At 32.5% G+C, this 8,027-nt stretch overlaps 1 pseudogene; it reads right to left on the reverse strand.

Annotated features, from left to right (window-relative positions):
- Positions 1–202: 202 nt before the first annotated feature.
- On the reverse strand, positions 203–321 carry LOC111731167 (annotated as a pseudogene).
- Positions 322–8,027: the final 7,706 nt, after the last annotated feature.

The raw sequence follows: 8,027 nt of genomic DNA on the forward strand, positions 1-8,027 counted from the left end.
GATTTGTTGCTGGGTAGCCCATATATACTTACTCTCTATAAAATAAGCCTATGTCAGTTAAATTGTATCATTTAATTGGGAGTTTTCTTTTTCTTTCTTTCTTTTTTTTTTTTTTTTTTAGATGAGGCAACCCATGGTTGACCTCACAGATTGCAAGGACCTTGTCAGTTTACAATCTCTTATTTTTTATTTATTTTTTTTATTCCCACAGCACCTGGTCTTCCTAGATGGTCTCCCATCCAAGTACTAACCAGGCCCAACCCTGCTTAGCTTCCGAGATCAGACGGGACCAGGCTTGTTCAGGGTAGCACAGCCATAGATTTTTTTTTTTTTTTCCCCACAGATTCAGCATGTATTTCTAAGAGATAAAAAGAAGATATATTTACTTTTTAAACTTAATGATTTTTTTGCCTTGTTTTTACTTTGGTGAGTGTTTATAGAATAAAGCTCACTCATTGATTTCTGATCACCTGTCTCAGGAAATGAAAGTGATAGTAACTCCCTTCTTATTTCCTACTCTCTTCCCTCTTGAGTCATTATGGTTGTGAATCAGTTTTGCTAATGGAAAGCTGCTTAATTTAATAGTTGCAGAATATATCTGGGGAGAGCAATTTTGCAATTGTGAAAACTGAAATGGTATCTTACTTGTCAGGTTTATAATTAAAACAATAAAGATAGCCACCTAATCAAACACATTTTAGGAGATGTGGGTGTAGAGATGGGTTTCCCTAAATTATTGACTCTTGAAGTATTACAGGCATAATTCAGTCTAAGACAGAGGGGAGGCATTTTGGTAACTTTGCTTCTTTACATATTTTTATGCCCTTTTTCTTTGCATGCATGCGTGTCTTTTTCTATTTTGCTTTTCCATTAGATATAGACATATCAAAGGATATATTGTTGGTATTGAATTCCAGAAATGACATCTGGCACATGTTCTTCCAAATCTATATCTAATTGTTTATATTGTATTTTCAAGGCCTAAAACTGAAATCAACTCATGAAAGATATTTAATTTTTATTTGAATTTTTAAAATGAATGAAGAGTGAGTGAGTGAGTGAATGAATGAATGAATGAATGAAAGAAATAGCAGATGAAAATAAATGCTAATTATGAACTACAGGTATGGAAGTCTTCTTGGAAGAGATAACACTTGAGCAGAGTACAATGAAGTTAAGGAGAGAGCTATATGGGTACATTGTGGATAAATGGGCATAGACAGCAAAATCTGCATCTCTAAGGTAAAAAATTAATGTTGTGTTTGAGAAACAGCAAGGAGGCAAAGGAAGCAAGGACAAAAATGGCAGAGGTGACACAGGAGAGGTTGCCAAAGCTAGGTTTTAGGGGCCTTGTAGACTTTTGTAAAAACCTTTGGGCTTTACTCTGGGTGAAATGAGAGACCATTAAGATTTTTTTAACAGAGCAGTGACTTTGCTAAATTTATTTTAAAGCAGCACTCTTGCTGTCTTATGGATAATTAATGTGGGGGTGCGAGAGGTAATGCAGAGCTGCCAGTCTGGAAGTATAGTAGTCAAGATCAAAGAGGAAGATAGTTTGAGTGAGGATGGAAGTAGGGGAGGAGATGTTATGATGTTGTCTTTTAAAGTAAAAAAAAAAAAAAAATTATGAACATGTGTGAAAGAAAGATGGGAATCAAAGAGGACTACATGTTTGAGGGCTTAAGCAAAGGGAGAATGATAGTGTCACACACAGTTAGGGACCCCTGAAGGAAAAGCAAGTTGTGGTTAAAAGTTGTAGAGTCAAGAGTTCTTTTGATGTATTAAGTTCGAATAAACTTATTAAGTTTGGAGAAGTTGTGTAGGCAGGTAGATAAGATATATAGTCTGATCCAGTGGAGAATATGATTACATGAGAGTCATTAGTGGAAGTAGATGAACTCAGCAGAATTGATGTAGACAGAGAAAAGCTCTGTAAAGACTCAGGTTTGGTATGGTGTAAATTAGTACTCTTGTTTTGTGTTTTTGACAATGAATAGGCAAACTTTATTAATTTTAAATAATTTTAAAATTGTAATTGGGCTTATATAAACACATATTCAGTGTATCAGTATCTCTAGCTCTTATTTACTTTTTCCCCAAATGTTATATACTGCTATTTGGGTAGTGTAAGGCTGACTGTGTTACCATCAGTGTTTGGGGGTGCTAAGAGGTAAAGGCAGGTAGAATTTTCTTCCCTCCATACCTTGACTTTCATTTAAATCTATGCTCCGAGTTTGATATTTTTATCCCCACTCCTTGTGCAGATACACACATATCATTTCTACTGTCCAAATTCTAGTTTTCTTTTAATGTGCATATGAATTAGTATTGCTAGGCCTAGGAAAATAATTTTTGGGTCATAGAAGATTGTCATATTCTAATGTCAGTAGGTAATCACAAATAGTTTTCTCAAATGGTTGGACGAATTTATATTTTAACCAGAAGCACGTAAGGGTTCCTATTGATCTATATCTTTCCCACTACCTAGTAAGGATCTATAATGTATATATAATGTATATAATATATATTATATATAGTAATATTTATATAAATATATTGAATATATGCTATATTTAATTTTTGCAAATTGGAAGGGTGTGACATTGAATCTTATTGTAGTTTTAATATACATTTCTCTGAAGTGAAATAGGGTTGTGTATATTTTTATGCTTACTAATCTTTTGTTTTCCCTCTTTCAAATGTTTGTTGTAGTCTTTTCGGGTTGTTTATTATTTATTGATCCTTTATATAATCTAGATATTAGTCTTTTATCAGTAATATGTGTTGCAATATCTTTGGTAGCTTGGGGCTTATCCTTTTACTTATTCATATTTTGAGGTAAGGCAGCAGGGCATAGTGGCTGAAGAAAAAGAACATGGGATCTGTTTCTGATGGCTCTGAGTTCAAACAAGTTACTTTCTATTTATGTGACTTTATGCACAGTACTCCGGAAAATAAAGTGTTATAATGAAGATTAATTAAGATAATGTATATCTGCTAATGCCTTCCTTTTGTCCCTTCAGATCCCTCTGTGACACTTTTCAACTCTCCTCTCTGCTTTGAGAGGCCCACCTTAATGAACTACACCCAGTACACTATTCTAGAGGAGATAATGTATGTGAATAACCTGGCATAGTGACTTATGAGAAGTATTTTATAAATATTTGTTGAATAGATAAAAAATGAGCTTTCAATTAAGGTTAACTATTATCCTTGAAATTAAATATGTATTTAATTTAGAATCAATAATAATAACATACGATGATGGTGTTTTACTATAAGCTAGTATGAACACATTAGCTTATTAAAATATGATAAATGTACAAATGCATTATACATTTTTTGAATTATAATTTAATGGTTGAATAAAATTTTTCCTTTATACTGTACAACCCTGTTGTTTGGAGTTATGACTGTCTATTTACAATCTGGAAAAGGTTTACTCTTTACCACTATAATGCAATATTTTTTTTCTCTTTTCTCTGAATGCTAGTAGACATCAAGGAAGCTTCCACTCCTTCCTAAATAATTAAATTAAATATTTTCTCTGCGAAAACTTTTATCTCCCTCAGGTGTAGGTACTTTGCATTCTGTGATTATATTGAATTTTAAAAATATCTCTTAGAGCAGTTGTTATATTGTCTTATAATTATTTGAAAACTATAATGAGTAATCATGGAGTGTAGACATTACTTAATTTCTGTATATATTTTCAGTAATTATCACACTGCCTGATATGTAGTTAGTGTTCAATAAATATTTGTTTAATAAATAATTCAGTAAAAGAATTGAAATAGAATACAATTAAAGTTGATCAATGGCTATGAATTTAATGTATTGCTAACTGGAGAAATAAACTAGGATACTTATAGACAATACAAAGTAGATGAAAGATAGCATATGCCATATTTATTTAATATTTTAAGAAACTTAAATATAGTATATTACATGTAATTGCACTACTATATATTATGCAATATAGTGTATACTATTATATAGAAAATATAATATATGTAATCATACTATTAGATGTAATATAATACAGCATATACTATTATATAGAAAATATTTTGTTTCTAGATTTTTACCTATATTAGAATCATTACCTATATGAAAGTTAAGAGAAAAAACGTTAGAGCATGCACTATATTATCTTCTGTTTAGAGCAAAATGTGTTTAATTAAGCTGCTGTTACTAAATTTAAGACTATAGTGGGGAATGTTAACAAAGAATATGTAGGATTTTCTGGAGAAAATACTTGCTAAAGCAAGTGCAATAGTAAAGAAGAAGCAAGAACAAGAGGGATTAGGTAAACTATTTATCTGTCAATTTCTTTGAATCTGCATTAAAAACATTTTAATCTGCTTGTGGTTATAAAAGTCCCCTAGATGCTAGTAAGCTGGATATTATTACCTAGTAATCCAGTATCATTTGCTTCAGCTAATTAGTAATATCTCATAGATATTCAAGGCACACTATAGTGTATACATTACTATCGATTTACACATAACAAAGAGGCAAATTTTTAAATAATTCACATTGTAAAGATAAGTGAATTTAGTATAAAAATTCTTAGTTTTTACAAATAATCCTTCAATGTATGCATTTAGCAACAATATACATTGCTTTAATGATAAACTGGAAAGTTTTGAGTAAAGTTTGATGTTGAATAAGATATCCTGAGTGCTCCTCTCAGCTCGACTAAACATTAGACAAGTTTCTTCCTGATGATAGGTCCTTGACCTCTCTTTTCTTAGAGCATGTACTTTAGAAAACTTGCAGTTACAAATTCTTTTTCTTCTCCTTCGAGTTATAAATTTTCTCCCAAACGCTTACAAGTTTTTCATCCCAGGAATGTCTTTTATATGAACCTTGAGGTTATTCTTGTGAAATGTAATAACAAAGAAAGTTAGGGCCTCTGTCTCCCAGTATCTAAGGGAGAGTAGGAGCCTAATTTCTATAATTACCAACTAGCAAACAAAGATGGCATAACTACATTAACCAGCCTCCCACTAACATCTTCTAGGATTTTTCCCCTAGCTCATCTCAGTTTTAATGGAGTTTACTTTTATTTGAATGGAGTTGACTTTAATTTTGTTCCATTATTGAAATAATCTTGACCCATATTACAATACTCTTGAATAAAATCTTCCTTACCATTTTTTAATGAGTGTGCAGTACAATTTCTCTTTGACAGTATAGAATTTAAATATAAATTATAAATAAGAAGTGTATTTGTATTCACCATCCTAACATTAACATTTGAAAAAAAATTCAGTTGATTAAATTATGGTTGCTGTGGTTACTTAGAGCAGGTTTCAGATTTTCTTTTCTTCTCTTGGGGTGATAATTAATTTTATGTGTCAATTTGACTGGCTATGAAATACCCAGACATTTGGCTAAGCATTATTCTGAGTATGTCTGTGAGGAAGTTTCTGTATGAGATTAACATTTGAATTGGTATACCAAGTAAAGCAGATTGCTCTTCCTAATGTGGATGGGCCTCATCTAATCAGTTGAAGACTTGAATATAAAGAAAAGGCTGAATAAAAGGGAACTCTTTCTGCCTGTCTACATGAGCTGGGATATTGGTCTTTTCCTCCTGCCTTTGTATTTAAACTGAAATATCAGCTATTCCTGGGTATCCAGCCTTCTGAACTTCAAGCTAGAACTCATATCGTCAGTTTTTCTGGTTCTCAGGTCTTCAGACTCTAGCTGGAACTATACCATAAGCTCTCCTAGGTCTCCAGCCTGCTGACTATAGATCTTGGGACATATTAGCCTCCATGATCACATCAATGTAAGCCTTTTACAATCAGTAAATCAATCAATCAATCAATCAATCAATCAGTCAATCAATATCACCTGTTGGTTCTGTTTCTTTGGAGAACTCTGACTAATAGAGCCTCATAGCAAGTTTGGCCTTAGGTAGAGCTTATTGATGGGACAAAGAATTTGATAACCTTAGTAGAAAAATTCTTAAAGGTTTCAATAAATAATAATCTCTTTTTTTGGGCTTCTGTCAGAGAAGACATATGAGTGTCATAACTAGAAAAGTACCCAGTGTCTCTCCAAACTCTAGGGAAAGATTAAATGTAACATGACAATGAGTTAAGGATGATTTTTAAAAGCAGGCAGACATGAGTCCATACTTCCCCTCCTCACACCCTCTTCATTGATTAATCTGTATCTTTTATCCATTTTTCTTCATGGTGTGTGTGTATATATTTTTTTCTTTCTCACTGTACAATATCACACCCTTTTATAAGAGTTCATAAAACAGAAAGGTCATGGGGCATGTACACTGAACCTGAAATTACACAGACTGTTTTTGAGTCTTACCTCCAACATTTATCAAGTATGTGACTTCTGGCACCTCTTTAAGTTTTCTCCAGGCCTCTGAAGTTGTTTCATTTATTTATCATGAGATATTCATATCTGCCTTTTAAAATTTCTGTATTATGCTAAATAGTGCATATGTAAATGTCTTTGTAAAGAATAATGGTTATAGTATATTCTAATGATTGTGCTGATTTTCAGATATGAGAAAATTTTAATTAGAGTTTTAATCTGCATATTAAAATGAGGAGTTTGTGGTGATGAGGAATTATGTGGCCTCCATTAGCATAGACTCCAGGAAGGCTGCTCAAAAACGGGTTCTATAGGTCATGAAAGATAAGAGAACAAGGATATTATACAGACTGTCTGAACCCTGTGTTACAATGGACTTTTATAGGACCAAGATACGTCTATTTGTTATCTAGCATCTGTAACATTGACAGTATGTAACCAGAATCCATTGTGCTTTTAGAGTATTATAAAATGACCTGCATTTTCATAGAGCGAAGGTACTCAGTACAGTAGTGTCCCCTTATCTGCAATTTTGCTTTCCTCCATTTCAGTGAACTGCAGTCTGAATATAGAAAATGGAAAATTTCAGAAATAAACAACACCTAAGTTTTAAATTGTGTGCCATTCTTAGTAATGTGATGAAATCTCTTGCCATCTAGCTCTGTCCCTCCCAAGATGTGAATCATCCCTTTGTTCAGTATATCCATGCTATGTATACTCCCTCCCCCTTTCATCACTTAATAGAGCCTTAGTTATTAAACTGTTACAGTATCTCAGAGTTTGTTGTCAGATGACACTTACTTTACTTAATAATAGCAACAAAGTACAAAATTAGCTTAGACTTTAATTAGACTTTATTACAGGTATATACGTATAGGGAAAAACAGTGTATCTAGGGTTTGGTACTACTGTGGTTTCAGCCATGCACTGGGATCTTGGAACATATCCTCTATGGATAAGGAGGGACTACTGCAGTTCTCTTTAGATCTCCTTTGATCTCAAAATGAAATTAAAATGAGAATCAAAATTGTGGAATTTAAACATTTTAATTTCATGGAAATCCATTATCTTTGTGTCAATATAATTTTATAAACTATGTAGTCTCTATGATGTCTGACTTTAATACTTTAATAGTCTCCATGAAATTTCCTCATTTTTTTTTTTTAAATGTAAACTACATTGCCTCTAGAGGATTCTGTAACTGAATCATACTTGTGTCTACCAAGGTATATGCTCAGCTCATTTACAGTTAACATCGTTAGTTGAAGGGATGAAGTATAGAATACACTACAGTTCTCTGCTAGTTGAGTTGCTATTTCTCACTAGGCCTAAGAAGACATTTTCCTTTTTTTTCAGCAGAAGAGTCAAGTCCCTTGCATCTGTGAAGGAGACTTTATAGGAGCTAGATCTGAATATATTGTTATGTCTGGTTACTCTGGAGGCAAAGGTAATTATGTCAGTCTAAATCTTGGTGAGTAAAAGAGAAGGTAATGGTAAATTTTCATACTATTTATAAACTCCTATGAGTCACCTTTCAATTTTCCTCACTTGCATTGATAACCAACTGAAATCAAGTAGAAATTGGAGATGTGAAATCCAATTAACTTTCCTGCTGAATTTTGGTAACAGTTTTTTAATCAATAATGGTAATGATATAAAAAGTTAATGAATGCTGC

Source organism: Pteropus vampyrus, unplaced genomic scaffold (genome assembly GCF_000151845.1).
Source record: "Pteropus vampyrus isolate Shadow unplaced genomic scaffold, Pvam_2.0 Scaffold10, whole genome shotgun sequence".
NCBI classification, from domain to species: Eukaryota; Metazoa; Chordata; class Mammalia; order Chiroptera; family Pteropodidae; genus Pteropus; species Pteropus vampyrus.